Below are 14,515 nucleotides of genomic sequence, written 5' to 3'. Positions count from 1 at the left end.
GGGCAATGAGGGTTAAGTGACTTGCCCAGGGTCACACAGCTTGTTAAGGGTCAAGTGTCTGAAGACAGATTTTAACTCAGGACCCTGAATCCAGGGCCAGTGCTTTATCCACTGTGCCACCAGCTGCCCCCTAGTATGTTTCCTTTTAATATACACTGCTATTCTACCAGCCCTTTTCTTAATCTCTCCCTTTTGAGTGAAGGTAATTTTCATTTTCTTATCTATATCCCACTAAATTTTAATGACACATAGGAGACTGAATTTACCTAGCTAGGCAGTAAGGTGGGTCAGTGGGTAGCATGCTGGGCCTAGAAGCAGGAAGACCTGAGTTCAAATGCAGCCTCAAATGCCTACTAGCTTTGTGACCCTGAACAAGTAACTTAAACTCTCCTGGCCTCAGTTTCCTCATCTGTAAAATGGGGATAATGATAGCATCTACCTGCCAGGTTTGTTGTAAGGATCAAATGAAAAATAGCTGTAAAGCATTTGGCACAGATGCTTTAACATTAAGAAATGGATTGTTTCCTTCTCCCAAGATCCTAAATTCACTCTCTAATCTAAACTCTGCAATATGTATATAAATATCTGAGGCAGAGTATTAACATGTCTTTTTGTCAACATTATCTCTTATGAATTATTGCTAGTCCATTTATATTATTCTTCCTATTTTGTACCTATTAATCTCTGTCAGTGAAAATACTTGTCCAGCTTTTTTTTCCCTCTTCCCCACTTTTCATTCAATTGAAGGGCTTCTTGGTCTAACACCAAATCTATATTTTACTGGCTTTCACTGGCCAAGAGCTTATTGTTTCTGTCCAAAAGCTCAGAACCAGACATCCAAGTCCCTTTTGCTAATACTACCTTTTAAAGCCATTGTTTACTTCCCATATTCTCCTTCCTTTCAGAAGTCCCTACCTTGCACTGGAAGTAATGAAAGTACCACTTCTGCAGATAAAGGCTTTGGTTTCTTGCCTAGGAGTTCATACTTCTTAGCAGTTCTGTAAGTGCCTTCTGTCAGCTATCATTTGTCCAGAAGCAAGAAGTAATCAACAGGTTGAGCACAGAGCAGTGGGAAAAATGCTAGATCAGGAACCAGAAGCAGTGGGGAACACACTTGCTTTGGAGTAAGAAGTTGTTTTTGTTGTTGTTCAGTTGTTTATCTGTGTCTGACTCTTTGTGACACACCGGATTATACTGTCCGTGGGACTTTCTTGGCAAAGAGTGGTTTGCCATTTCCTTCTCCGGTGGATTAAGGCAAATTGAGGTTAAGTGACTTGCCCAGGGTCACAGAGCTAGTAAGTGTCTGAGGCTGGATTTGAGCTCAGGTCTTCTTGACTCCAGGCCTAGCACTCTATCCACTGAGCCATCTAGCTGCTTCTTTTGGAGTTACGAAACCCGAGTTCACTTATATGTATTATTTGGGACAAGTCATGGTATTGGTTATGTCTTCAATTTCCTCATCTCTGAAATAAAGGGGTTGGACAAGATGGCATTTAAGTTTCCTTCCATTTCTAGCTCTATCATCCTACTTCTTGAGGGGCTTCTCCACCATATGCCAGGCACAGGACCTGACGTTTTTGCCTACCTGCCTCACTATCCCATCTGCAACTGTATCAGCCATCAGGCTCATCTACACTTCTGTGACCAGGATTGGGATAGTAGCAAGAGCACTAGATTTGGAGCCATGGGACATGGATTCTAATTCTGGCTCTGGTACTTTCTGCTTGGGCAACTTTAGGCAAGAAATGTCACCCTTCTGAACTTCTGTTTTCTGGTCTATAAAATGAGGGAGTTGGATTAGAACAGGGCTTCTTAAATTTATTTCCACTCGTGACCCCTTTTTGCTGGAGAAATTTTTGCATGGCCCCAGCCATATAGGTATGTAAAATAGGTGTGCATAATCTTTTACTGCTGCTAAATTTTTCATGATCCCCACATTCAGTTACATGACCCCCATGGGGGCACGACCCACAGTTTAAGAAGCTTTGCATGAGAAGAATTCTCCCTTTGACTCTGATTCCTATGATCCCTTCTCCTAGGAGCTCCTTGTGGAGCAAGAGAAGTGGCTTCTTTCTCTACTTTCCCTTTCTTGTTTGTCTGACTTGGAGATGAAGATATGGATTCTCCATTGCCTCTTCAGATTTGTTTTCCTGTTGCAGCAGTTCTTCCATATTTTCAAGGTATACTTCATTCTAACCTTCCAGCAGTGATATAGACATTCCTTTAGCCCTCTCATGTTATCTTCTATGAGGGAGACCAAACTGTATTTATACACACAGTTGCTACTGCACACTAGCAGAAACACAACTATAGAATAATTCCTATCGATCATTGTATTATTTTTGTCACCCTTCATACTTCTGCATTTTTGAAACAGATCCTTGTCATTCTTACTGCTATCTCACAGCCTACAAGTCCAAGAATAATCTTTTGAAAACCCTCAACAAGATGCTTTTGTTCAGCAGCAATAGAAAAGGGGGGTTTAGGGAGAGCCCTTTATCCTTAGATGAATCCACAGAACAGTAGGCTTTATCAGCATCCTTCCTGTGGGTGTTCAGGAATTGATTCACTATCCCACCAGTTATAGCAGCTTTTCTAAACCTTTTCATTCTTCCTCAAACCTCCTGTGGCTCTCTCTCCCCCAACCCTCTAAGCTGAGAACCTTGCCCATATTTCACTGAAAAGAGGAGGCTATTTACTGAGAGCTCTTCTCCCCATCTCCTCATCTCATATCACCCGAATGCCTTCTGCCACTATCTTCTCCTTCACCCATCTGGGCTGTAGCCTTCCTCCTTACCAAGGCAGACCCTCTTCTCCAGTAGATTGCCCCTTCTATCATCTCTATTCTCTCACTTATCTTCAATTTCTCCTTCTCTACTGGTTTCTTGTCCACAAACATGCCCATATCTACCCCATCCTTGAAAAACCTTCTTTGGTCCTTCCATCCCCAATAACCATCATCCCAAATTGCATCCCTTTTGTGGTTAAACTCCATATGAAGGCTGTCTACAATCAATGTCTCTGCTTCTTTTCCTCTCAATCTCTTCTTAAAACTAGAATCTGGCTTCCAACTGCATTATTTAATGAAAACTGCTCTATCCAAAGTTAGCAGGGATCTCTCAATTGCAAAATCTAATGGCCTTTCCTTAAGTCTCATTCTTTTTTACCTTTCTGCAATTTTTGACACTGTCAATTACCCTCTTCTCCTTGATACTTTCTTCTTTCTAGGTTTTCATGTGACTACTCTAGGTTTTCCTCCTACTTAACTGACTGTTTCTTCTTTCTCTTTGCTGGCTCCTCATACAGGTCACACTGTCTAACTATGGTTAAGCCACAAGGCTCCGACCTAAGCCCTCTTGTTGTCTCCCTCTAAATTATTTTTTTCTTTTTTTTTGTGAGGCAATTGGGGTTAAGTGACTTGCCCAAGGTCACACAGCTAGTAAGTGTCAAGTGTCTGAGGCCAGGTTTGAACTCAGGTCCTCCTGAATCCAGGTCCAGTGCTCTATCCACTGCACCACCTAGCTGCCCCCCTCTATACTATTTTACTTAGTGATCTCCTCAGTTCCAGTGTATTTAATTATCCCCTCGATGCCGATGATTCTCAAATCGACCTTTCCAGCCCTAATCTCTCTGCTGACTTCTAATCTCACACCTCTATCTATTTGACATTTCAAATTATGTTCCATATATATATATATATATACATATATATATATATATATATATATATATATATAAAATCTTAAACTCCACATGTTCAAAACTGAAATCATTAGGTTTTTTTTTTCCAAAACCCACACCTCTTCCCACCTTACCTGTTACTACTGAGGCCACTACTATCCTTACAGTCACACCAACCTAGGTGTCATCCTCAATGCCCCACTGCCTTGCACCACTTATATCCAATATGTTGCTAAGGCTTGTGGATTTTTCCCTTGTAACATCTCTTGCATATGCCACCCCCCCACTGATAGTTCCACAGGCCCTCATCACTTCATGCTTTGACTATTGCAGTAACATCCAGGTTGGTCTCCTTGGCATCAGGCTTTCCCCATTCCAGTTCATCTTCTACTCAGCTGTCAGAATGGCCTTCCTAAAGCATAGGTCTGACCATGTCACTCACACCAACATCACACTCACCCCACCCTATTCAATCAACTCCACTGCTTACCTGTCACCTCCAGGATCATCCAGTATAAAATCCTCTGTCGGGCATTTGGAGTTCTTTATACCCTAACCCTATTCCCTCCTCCTTTCTTGTTTTTTTATCTTACTCCTTCCCACATGCTCTGTCATCCAGCCACACTGGCCTCCTGGCTGTTCCTCAAACAAGACACTCCGTGTCCTCACTCTGGACATTTTCACGGGCTGCCCCTCATGTTTGTAATTTTTTCTTCCTCATCTATATCTCCTGGCCTCCCTGGCTTCCTTCACATCTCCGCTAAAATCCCACCCGATCTGCCCCAATGTCAGTGCCTCCTTTCTGTTGGTTAGCTCCAACTTATCACACACACACAATTTGTTATTGTTGGTCCTTCATTTTCAAAGAGGACATGGCAGGATGATGTCTTGACTTGCAAGTGAATTGGATTTAAGTGAGGCAGAGTTGCACAAAGTCATCAACCTCACACTCTCCTCCAGAGTCATTGAAATCCAGTGGCAGGACAAAAGTCAAGACGACTGGTAATAGCCCAGGATACAGTGAGTGACCTTGGCATCTTTAAAGTCTGACCAAGCTCTAAGCACTCCACAGCATCTGCTTCAGCCACAGCCTTCATGGCTGTTGGAAATCATTGTTCTCATCCACCTTTTTCACCAGAGGAAGTCTTCACATGCCTGGGGTGCCATCCTAACTCATTGACAGATATGAGGTTATGAGGTCTGTTGGTTACCCTCAACCTGGCTTTGTTGGTCTGCCAAGATGGTTTTACTAAGATGTGGCCACTGCACATGCCACAGCTTCTTGGAGATACAGGTGAGAGTTGCATGACAGGTAGACACCAAGTAGCCCTCGATCCAGAGGTGCCAGTCCTCCCCTATAACACTGTAAGGTTTGTACAGAGTTGTTTTCTATTGTCTCCCTCATTAGATTGTGAGCAGGGACTGTGCTTTGCCTTTCTTTGTATCCTCAGAGCTTAGCTCAGGGCCTGGCCACATAAACAGTGTCTCTTCACTGACTGCCTGACTGATATTGCCCCTTCTCCATGTTTATGCAGGTAGAATCAGATTTAAATGAACATTAAGGGCACCCTTGGAGGGGTAAAGAAGTCACCTAACGATAGCCAATAGCCTGAAAGTTATGGAAAGAACAGTCCCACTTTGCTTCCAAGGAGGACACAGGGAAATATTAAGGAGTGGGTGGTAATTTGATATCCTCCTGTCTAGATGGCACCATAGGTAGAGTGCTGGGCCTAGAATCAGGAAGACCTGAATTCAAATCTGGACTCAGATACTTCCTAGCTGTATGATCCTGGGCAAGTCACTCAGTCTCTGTCTGCCAAAGATAGCACCTACCCTTGAGGATTGTTGTGAAGATTAAATATGATAATTTGTAAAGTGCTTAGTACAGTGCCTGGTATATACTCCATACTTAATGAATGCTTGTTCCCTTCCCCCTTCCATATACTGACTCTGTGACCCTAGGCAAATCTTAGTCTTAGCTTCTTAGTGCTCTCCGCAACTAAGATTATACATTTTGGAATAGTTGCTGATCTGTATTAGTACAGAGAGTTTCCTCACTAAAAGCCCCTTTTACTAATGATATCACAGGTCCAGATTCCGCCCCCCCCCCCGCCCAGTTATATGGTTATATGAGTCTCATATATTTTAGCAAAATTGAAGCCTCCTCAAATCTGCCCCTCCTCTTGGTGTGAAGGTCTCAGCATTATGCCTTGCAAATGGAGTTTCCACTGCCACAGCTAGTGGCACTTGCTAGTGACAAACCTCTGTGTACATAACTGTTTTGGTCCTCAGACAGCAGGCACCCCGTCATGCAAAGACCATACTCAAAGCCTTTCCAGCTGGATAGAAACTGCTGAATTTTGTGTTTTACTGGCATAGTCCTTGAGACCCCAGGATCGGCACCACCCCACAAAGAAGCATCAAAGTAGGACTCTGTGGAAACCCATGCCCATAGTAAGAGCTTAGTGTTTATTGGATTAGAAATTCTCCTTCTTTCCCAGAGCTACCTCCTTCTCTCCCTCTAGCTACCCCTGATTTGCTGCTTGACTTCTGGTTAAGCACACACACTCCCAGACTGGGAGGACCAGGATAACTGTCCTAGTTCACCTACTCTAAGGAGGACTCAGACTTAATAAGAGACTATTATCTCAAAGGTCGTCAGCAGCTGCCTTATTCCTAAATCCAATGATTTTTTTTTTCTCAGTCCTCAGAAAAACCTTAAGCCTCCTGTGAAAACTAGAAGACCTATTTTGATTCAATGAATCCAAGTGGGACCAGCACCCCCTTGGGGAATACTGATGATACTGCAACAGAAAGTGAGCCAAAATAAAGCCAGAAAACTCCCAACTCCTACTTCTTTCTATTCCCTTCTATTTCCACCAATCCCAAAGGCCAGGAGAGAGATACCCCAGAGAGCCAGTGAGCTCTGTGTCTTCTTCCTGTGCCTGAGATGGAATTTTCTAGTCTACTTTCGATTTTTATCCTTTTACTTTTTTCTGAAGTTGAGCCTAATTCAATCATCTCAGAGTTAAAAGGGATTTCAGAGGCCACTTAGTCTAATTTGTACCTGAACAAGAATCAAGGAGATGCATCATGAGTTTAAAAGGAAAAAGAAGGGCAGATAGGTGGCACAGTGGATAAAGCACCAGCCTTGGATTCAGGAGGACCTGAATTCAAATCCAGCCTCAGACACTTGACACTTACTAGCTCTGTGACCCTGGGCAAGTCACTTAACCCTCACTGCCCCACAAAAAAGGAAAAAGATAGCTTTATAATATGATTACTAAAATCAGTCAATAAGCATTTATATTAAATGTCTACTATGTGCCAGGCATAGTGCTAGAGATACAAATACCAAAAAAAAAGAAAGAAATCATCCTTCCTCTTAAGGAGCTTGCCTTCCAAAGAGGGAAATGACATATGCATGGAGAATAACTACAAAAGAGACATACAGTAGGTAAATACTGTGTAGTCAGGGAAGACAGTAGAAGCTAGAGATCAGGAAAGCCTTCATGGTGCTTGGGCTGTATCCTGAGGGAGGAGTGGGATTCTGTGAAGCAGAGAAGAGATTGGAGAACATTCTAGAAATGGGAAGGCCAGTACAAAAGCACAAAGAGAGCACAGAGTACTGCAGGTGAAGAACAGAAAGAGAAGGGCAGATATTCATGAGTACAGAGTGTTGGAAAGATACTGATGTATAACAGATCTAAGAAGATACATTGGGGCCAAGTTGTGAGGGATTTTAAAAGCCAAACTGAGGAAATAGGAAGACACTGGAGTTTATCGAGCGAGTGAGGATGTGTGCGACATGGTCAGATCAAGGAAAATTAGTTTGGCAGTTGTGCTAAGGAGGGATTGGAGTGGGGAGTGACTCAAGGAAGGGAGACCAATTAGGAGGCCAGTACAATAGCCTAGGTAAGAGGTATTCAATCGGTGATGCAAGACTCTCTAGGGCTCAGGCCCTAGAGAGCAATGGGATGTCTTGCTCTCTGTGGCACCTACCATAGAGATGATAATTAACCCCCTATACACTAATTTCAAACTAATTGGGTACTTGCCAATTAATAAATAATTGGTTCAAATCTTGCCTCTAATCACTTAGCACAATGGCTGGCATGTAGTGGGCACTAAATAAATGCTTATTCCCTTCCCCTTCCCTTCCCTTCTTGTATTTGCTTTCCCCTGGGCCAAGTTAACTTGCCTGTGTCTGTTTCCTCATCTGTAAAATGAAAGTGTTGGCCCAGTTGGCCTCTGCAGTCCCTTCCTGCTCTAGCTCTCAAATCCTGTGAGTCTGTGAATGACTGATACTATCCTAACATGAAGCTTTGCAAAGTGCTCTCATCACAACCTTAGTAGCTAGTGCAAGCATTGTTATCTCAGTTTTATAAATGAGGAAAATGAAGCTCTGAGAGGCTGAGTGATGTGTTCAAGGTAACACAGCTGAGTAAATGCTGTATGGGAGACAGGATTCTCCCCAGTTCTCCTGACTTCCCATCCAGTGTACTCATTATTCTATTGCCTGTGTTCACTGTCTCTTGAGGAAGAGGTTCTGTCAACTATGTGGTCAATACAGTGCTGGCAAATTTTTCACTTTGTTAGGTGATGTATCATTCTGTTTTGAAAAGAAGCCTTGGTATTTTTCCTCTCTTATATGGCCTGCTTAGCCCAGAACCAACAACAGAGAGAAATCTGGGTTTCTCCACTGTGGGGAGTGGACTTTGAACCAGACAGTAGAGGTATGCAGATTAGGGCATCTCCACAGACTACGCCCAGGGATCTGGACCAGATTCAGGGATAAGAGCAAGAGGGCTTGGGTAAGCCCTAAGTCCCTTAACCAAGACAAACTGAAAGGCCCAGAGGCAAAAGGGAAGGTCTGTGTGATGTTGATGTTGCTGTGGGTCAAAGGTATAGGTTGGGATGAAATCACCATCAAGAGCCAAAGCAGTAAATGGGTGAGACAGGAGACAAGGATTAAGGCCAAGGACCTAGTATTAAAAATCCTGTGAAAGTCTGCTCAACTGGTTTGTCGACCCAGTCTACTTGATGTGTCCTAGGCTGGGTTAAGGCCAACAACACAGAACTGGACAAAGCTCCAGGCCTTAGATTGATTCCAGGTAGTGCTAGTGCCTTTGTTCTCTCCTCCATCAGTCTTGGTGGCAGACCTAGGAACACCAGACCCAATCCCCAATACTCTTGTGAAAATTCCTATTGAACCTACCACTCATGCAATTACAGAACCGACAACTTTCCAAACACTGCCATGAAAACAACTCATTTTCACCTTACTGTTCAATCTCAAGAGTCAGGACTCCTCCTGGGCTCCATCACTGGTTCCCTGAAAGATCCACCTGCCCTTCCCAAGGCCCTAATTTACTTGTTCATTTCATGATGATACAACAGTGGAGCCTAGAGTTGTCATCTCTTTGCACTAGATTTTGTCATAATGCTTCATCTCCCATTCAAACCGAAAAAACTAGCACATAGAATTTAAAGAGATTGACTAGGTCACCCTGATCTTCCCTGCTATAAACTTGCAAGTTCTTTCTTTACTTCTTTCATGCCTATTGTTTGACCTAAAATACAGAATCTTACATTTGAATCATCTAGTCCAACTTATACCTCAACAATAATCCCCTCTGCAACATCATAGAATTTTAGGGATAGGAGAAACCTCAGGAGCCATGTAGTCAAACCCATACTTGAGAAACAATCCCTCCTACAATATACCTAACAAGTTGCTATCCAGTCTTTCATCAAGGATCCTAACAAGGATCATCAAGGATCCTTCCTTCTACTATCTTACAACCAGCTTGCTCTACATTAGGGTAGCTCTAGTTGTTAAGAAGTTTTTCCATACTGAAAATCTAATGTGTTTTTTTCTACCAGGATAAAAACCTCCAGTTCCTATAGAGGATTCTTGCAGGTCACAGTCTCCAACTCCCTCCCGATTCTAGGCACCCTTCATTAGATTCACTACAGTTTTTCAATGTTTTGCCTAAAATATGGTGTTCAGAACTTGACATAATATTCCACATGGAACCTGAGGAACTATTTGTTCCTCATTCTTTAGAGCATGTGTTTATGAATAAAGCCCATGATCGCACCAATTTATTTTTGACTATGTTGCTCTGTTGACATATTAAACTTGGGTTCCCCTAGAATCCTCATGTGTTTTCTACCTTCCTCCATCTTGTATTTGTGAACTTGATTTTTTAAACCTAATATAGGACTTTACATTGACTCCTATAAAATTTACCTTATTGAATTTGGTCAAACGTTCTTAGTCCATCAAGATCCTTTTAGATGCTCTGTCATCCAAAATGTTAGCTATCCCTTTCATCTTTGTGACACCTTCAAATTGTGTAAGAAAACTTATATCCGGGCGGCTAGGTGGCGCAGTGGATAAAGCACCGGCCCTGGATTCAGGAGTACCTGAGTTCAAATCTGGCCTCAGACACTTGACACTTACTAGCTGTGTGACCCTGGGCAAGTCACTTAACCCCCATTGCCCCGCAAAAAAAAAAAAAAAAAAGAAAACTTATATCCATGATCTATACTTTTATCCATGTCACTGATAAAAATATTGATCAGCACAGGGTCAAAGGCAAATCCCTAGGGCCCTCAACCTGATACTTTCTTCCTAATTGATGTAAAACTTCTAATCATTATTTCTTTAGGGTTAGTCATCCAACCAGTTTCCAAATCTGCCTAACTATAATTTTATCTAGTATACATATCTCTAGCTTGTCCACAAAGGTATCATGAAAGACTTGGTCATCTATATTGCTGAAAATTGATGGTATTCTCTTTTTTTTTTTTTTTGCCCAAGAATGAAATATGGTATAATTTGTCATTCATTAACAGATACCCCATAAGCCACTCCTGTTGCAGCATAAGACTTCCTCCAAGGGACATGTCTCCTACATGCCTCTCACAGGTCTTAGGCATTTTGAGCACAGTTTCTGCATAGTTTGAGGCAAACTAGTAAATTTTGGTAGGCCACATCATGTGACCCAGGTCAGGCCTGGACATGGGAAATGGGACTAATTCCTATAGGTTCCATTTCATTCTGAAAGATTCTACAGTTGTCATTACCCAGATTTTACCTCCTGTCTAAGGCCATACACTCTCTTCCCCTGACTCTTCTAGATCTTAGTATGACAAGACTGGTCAGGGAAGCAGGACTATTGTGAATGGTATCATGTGGGTGACTAAGCAGCTTGGCTTTTGCATCTCAGGCAACCATCATCGGTAGAACATAAGTCCATGAGTTTTCTAGCATATAAAGGGTTGTTATGTGGAAGAAGGATTAGATGTTTCTTCTTGGCCCCAGAAAGCAGAACTGGATGCAGTGGGTAGAAGTTGCAAGGGAACAAATTGAGATTCGCTATAAGGGGTGGAAAATTCCTACCAAGTAGAGCTCTCCAAAAGTGAAATGGCAGTGATGGGTTCCTGTCATTGGTGGTTTTTAGCAAAAGCTGGATGAATGACCACATGTGAGATATGTTGCCAAAGGACTAGATGAGAATAACAGCTTCCACATGGGACATGCTGTGATTCCCAGTAGAAGTTTATCTCCTTGAGGATGGGAACTGTTTTAGTTTTCTCTTTACACCTTCAGAACCTAATACAGTGCCTTATACCTAGTAGATGTTTAATAATTCAATCCCATCCCTCTCCTCCATTTCATGGCCATCTTCTTTAAAAAGTAGTCTATAAAAAAAGGGGGGGGCAGCTAGGTGGGGGCAGTGGATAAAGCACTGGCCCTGGACTCAGGAGTACCTGAGTTCAAATGCAGCCTCAGACACTTGACACTAGCTGCATGACCCTGGGCAAGTCACTTAACCCCCATTGCCCCGCAAAAAAGAAAAAGAAAAAGAAAAGAAAAGAAAAAGTAGTCTATAACATTTTTTAAAAGATGGCCAATGTGGGAATTTGTTTTGCCTGTTATTTGTTAAAAAGAGATTTTGTTTTTCTTGCTTTTTCAGGGGGAAAAGGGGTGGGTGGGAGAAAATATGGATCTTTATTTGAAAAATAAAATATAACATAAAAAATTTAAGAGTAGTCTATGCCCAGTGCCTTTGTTTTCATCACTGCTTTGCAATCTGCCTTTATCAAGAGTATGCTGAACCCAGTCTGGATTTTCAAGCTGATTGTTAAATTTTCAGTGTGAAACTTTGCACTTTGGAAATCAGCAAAAGCTACAAATCAGTGCTTGATGTATTTGTTTTGTTGATCTTCAAGACTTAAGAGAGAGATGGAGAAAATGCAGAATTAAGAGTGTGTTCTATGTACATTTTTTTGAGAACTGGTTTTTATACATGCATCAGCACAACCCTGGTTACATCCCTACCCCTCTACTCAAACTATTATCTCAAAGGTCGTCAGCAGCTGCCTTATTCCTAAATCCAATGATTTTTTTTTCTCAGTCCTCATCCGTTGTCACTTTCTGTAGCATCTGACCATTCCCTTGCTTATGGATACTCTCTTCCCATTCCTTCCCTTGATATCAGAAACACTAGTTACCTGACCCACAAACTACTTCGCCAGCTTCTCTTCCCCTCCTCAGGTGACTGTTCCCTGAAGTTTTGTCTTTGGCTTCTCTTTTCTGCTCTTCCAACAATGGCCAGCTAACATTTACATGTCACTTTAAGGTTTGCAAAACATTTAACACATATTATCTCATTTGATCCTCGAAATAACCCTGAAAAATAGGTGCTATTATTATCCTCATTTTGCAAATGGGAGAGATTAACACAGCAAGTGTCAGAGGCAGGCTTGGATTTAGGTTTTCCTGACTCCAGGTCCAGCAATCTATCCATTCTACCAACTAGCAGCCTCATTCATTCTTCTAACTTCAACTGTCATCTCCATGCAGACAATATTTTTCATCATTACCCTGCTAGCTCTCTACTGGGGGATCCCTGTAGTAGTGGCCCTAATATTTCCCCATCCTGCGGGCCAGGGTTTATGACAGAGCCCCATTCCGTCGGAGACTCTTGGGAAGACCCGCCCCTCCCCTGAAGTACGTGTCTCTCTCCCATCTTGGGAGATGCTACTCCCCCCACCCCACCATCCTTTTGTCATTCTCACCTCTCTTCACATGCACTCCTCCTCCAGGCTGGCTTATTCCTGGGCTGCTGAGACTTGGGAACTCAGGAACAAGGTCCCTCCAGCTGGGGATATTGGCTTTGATTCAGCTCACTCTGACCAGGCTCCTGTGAACTCTAAGCCTGGGCTAGCGTGGGCAGACTCAGCAGCAGTGAGTTGGAGACCGGGAACCTTAGTCACACGGCCTGACCAGTGAGCCCCAGGCTCGGGACATACAGACAGCGAACCACATGATGGGCACTAGGCATCCCCAAGGGCAAAGGGCACCACGGGGCTCCTGGAAGTGGCTCAGGTTCACACCGAGACTCAGACTGGATTTGAGGACAGAGGTCCTGGAGGTTCGGGTCCAAATTCTGCTTATTATGGTGAACCTAGGCAAGTCACTTAACCTCTCCAGGCCTCAGTTTCCCTATCTGTAAGGGCTGGACTAAGATGCTCTCTAAGGTCGCTTCTAGCTGTAAATCTCTATCACACACGCACGCAGAAACATGCACCTCGGCCTCAAAGGATCCCGAAAATGGAAAGATCGATCTCCCCAAAACCCCAGTGCCCCCACACACAGACTTTAAATGCGTGGGGAGTATAGGCCCAGCTCTTTTCTGTCAGTCTACAGACTCGGGGGTTGGGGAGGAGGGGGGAGTGGTGCGTACAGAACAGGCAGAGGCAGAACTGCGTCGCGCAGACCTCTGGGGTTTGTAGTCTGGGAATAAGCTGGTACGTGAGCGAAGAATTCTGGGAGTCGTAGTTCGGCGGAACCCACGGCAAAGTCGTGGCTTTTATTCCGCGACTCCAGGTCCCAGAGGCCTCTGCGGTGCCCGGTTCCGAGGCCGACTGGAGAGAATGGTTGGCGTGGTTTTGCTGAGCCGGGTTTGCGGCTCTGGCTCCCCACACCCTGGGCTCTCCATAAAGCGGAGCTAAGTCTGTCTCACGGTACGATCCGCATCAGCTTTGGGTAGGGATAAACCAGAGATTTCTCTCTGGTATTGGACCGTCCCGAAGAGAGCGGGCGGAAGGAGGAGGGCCGAAAAGGAGGTCTGTCACCATGGTAACCGTGTGGGCGTTATCCTGGACCTGGAATGTGGGGCCGGTGTGACACTTAAAAAAGGGTCCTAGCATCAGAATTGGAAGACACTAGCCATTCTAATATGAGTTCTGCTTTTTACAGATGAGAAAATTGAGACCCAGAGAAGCGGGACTTAATGACGTATGCTAGTAGAGGTAATTACCCCAAGGTGTGGTCAGCAATTAAACGTTTATTAAGTGATAAAAGTAAAGCACTATGAATCTTTTTGGATGACAGTTTGTTTGTTTACTAACTATCCCATTTATAACAACGTGTTCTTGATGCAGGATGAAACGAGCAGAACCGAAAGAGAAAAGTGACCACAACACTGTAAATGAAAAGATTACTAAAAGCAATTATCTTTGAGTAATAGAAAGACAAATGCTGGTCCTAAAGAAATGACAATGAAACATAGTTCTTTAGGGCATACTGCTGTATATATTGTCCCATGTGGTTACTGTCTCAGGCTGGGGTTTTGTTTTGTCTTTCCTTAATTTCTGTTTCTTTTCTTTGTTACAAGGTAGGATACAGCATGGAGGGGGCAGATTTTCCTTCCAGAAAGGATACTGATATAAGAATAAAAACCACCACTAAACCATTTTTAAATGAAGAAGAATCTGTTCTAGAACTTTTCTAGGCACAGTAGTCAACATACTACCC

Source organism: Dromiciops gliroides, chromosome 2 (assembly GCF_019393635.1).
Source record: "Dromiciops gliroides isolate mDroGli1 chromosome 2, mDroGli1.pri, whole genome shotgun sequence".
Taxonomy (NCBI): Eukaryota; Metazoa; Chordata; class Mammalia; order Microbiotheria; family Microbiotheriidae; genus Dromiciops; species Dromiciops gliroides.
Note: the sequence above shows the minus strand (reverse complement) of the source record.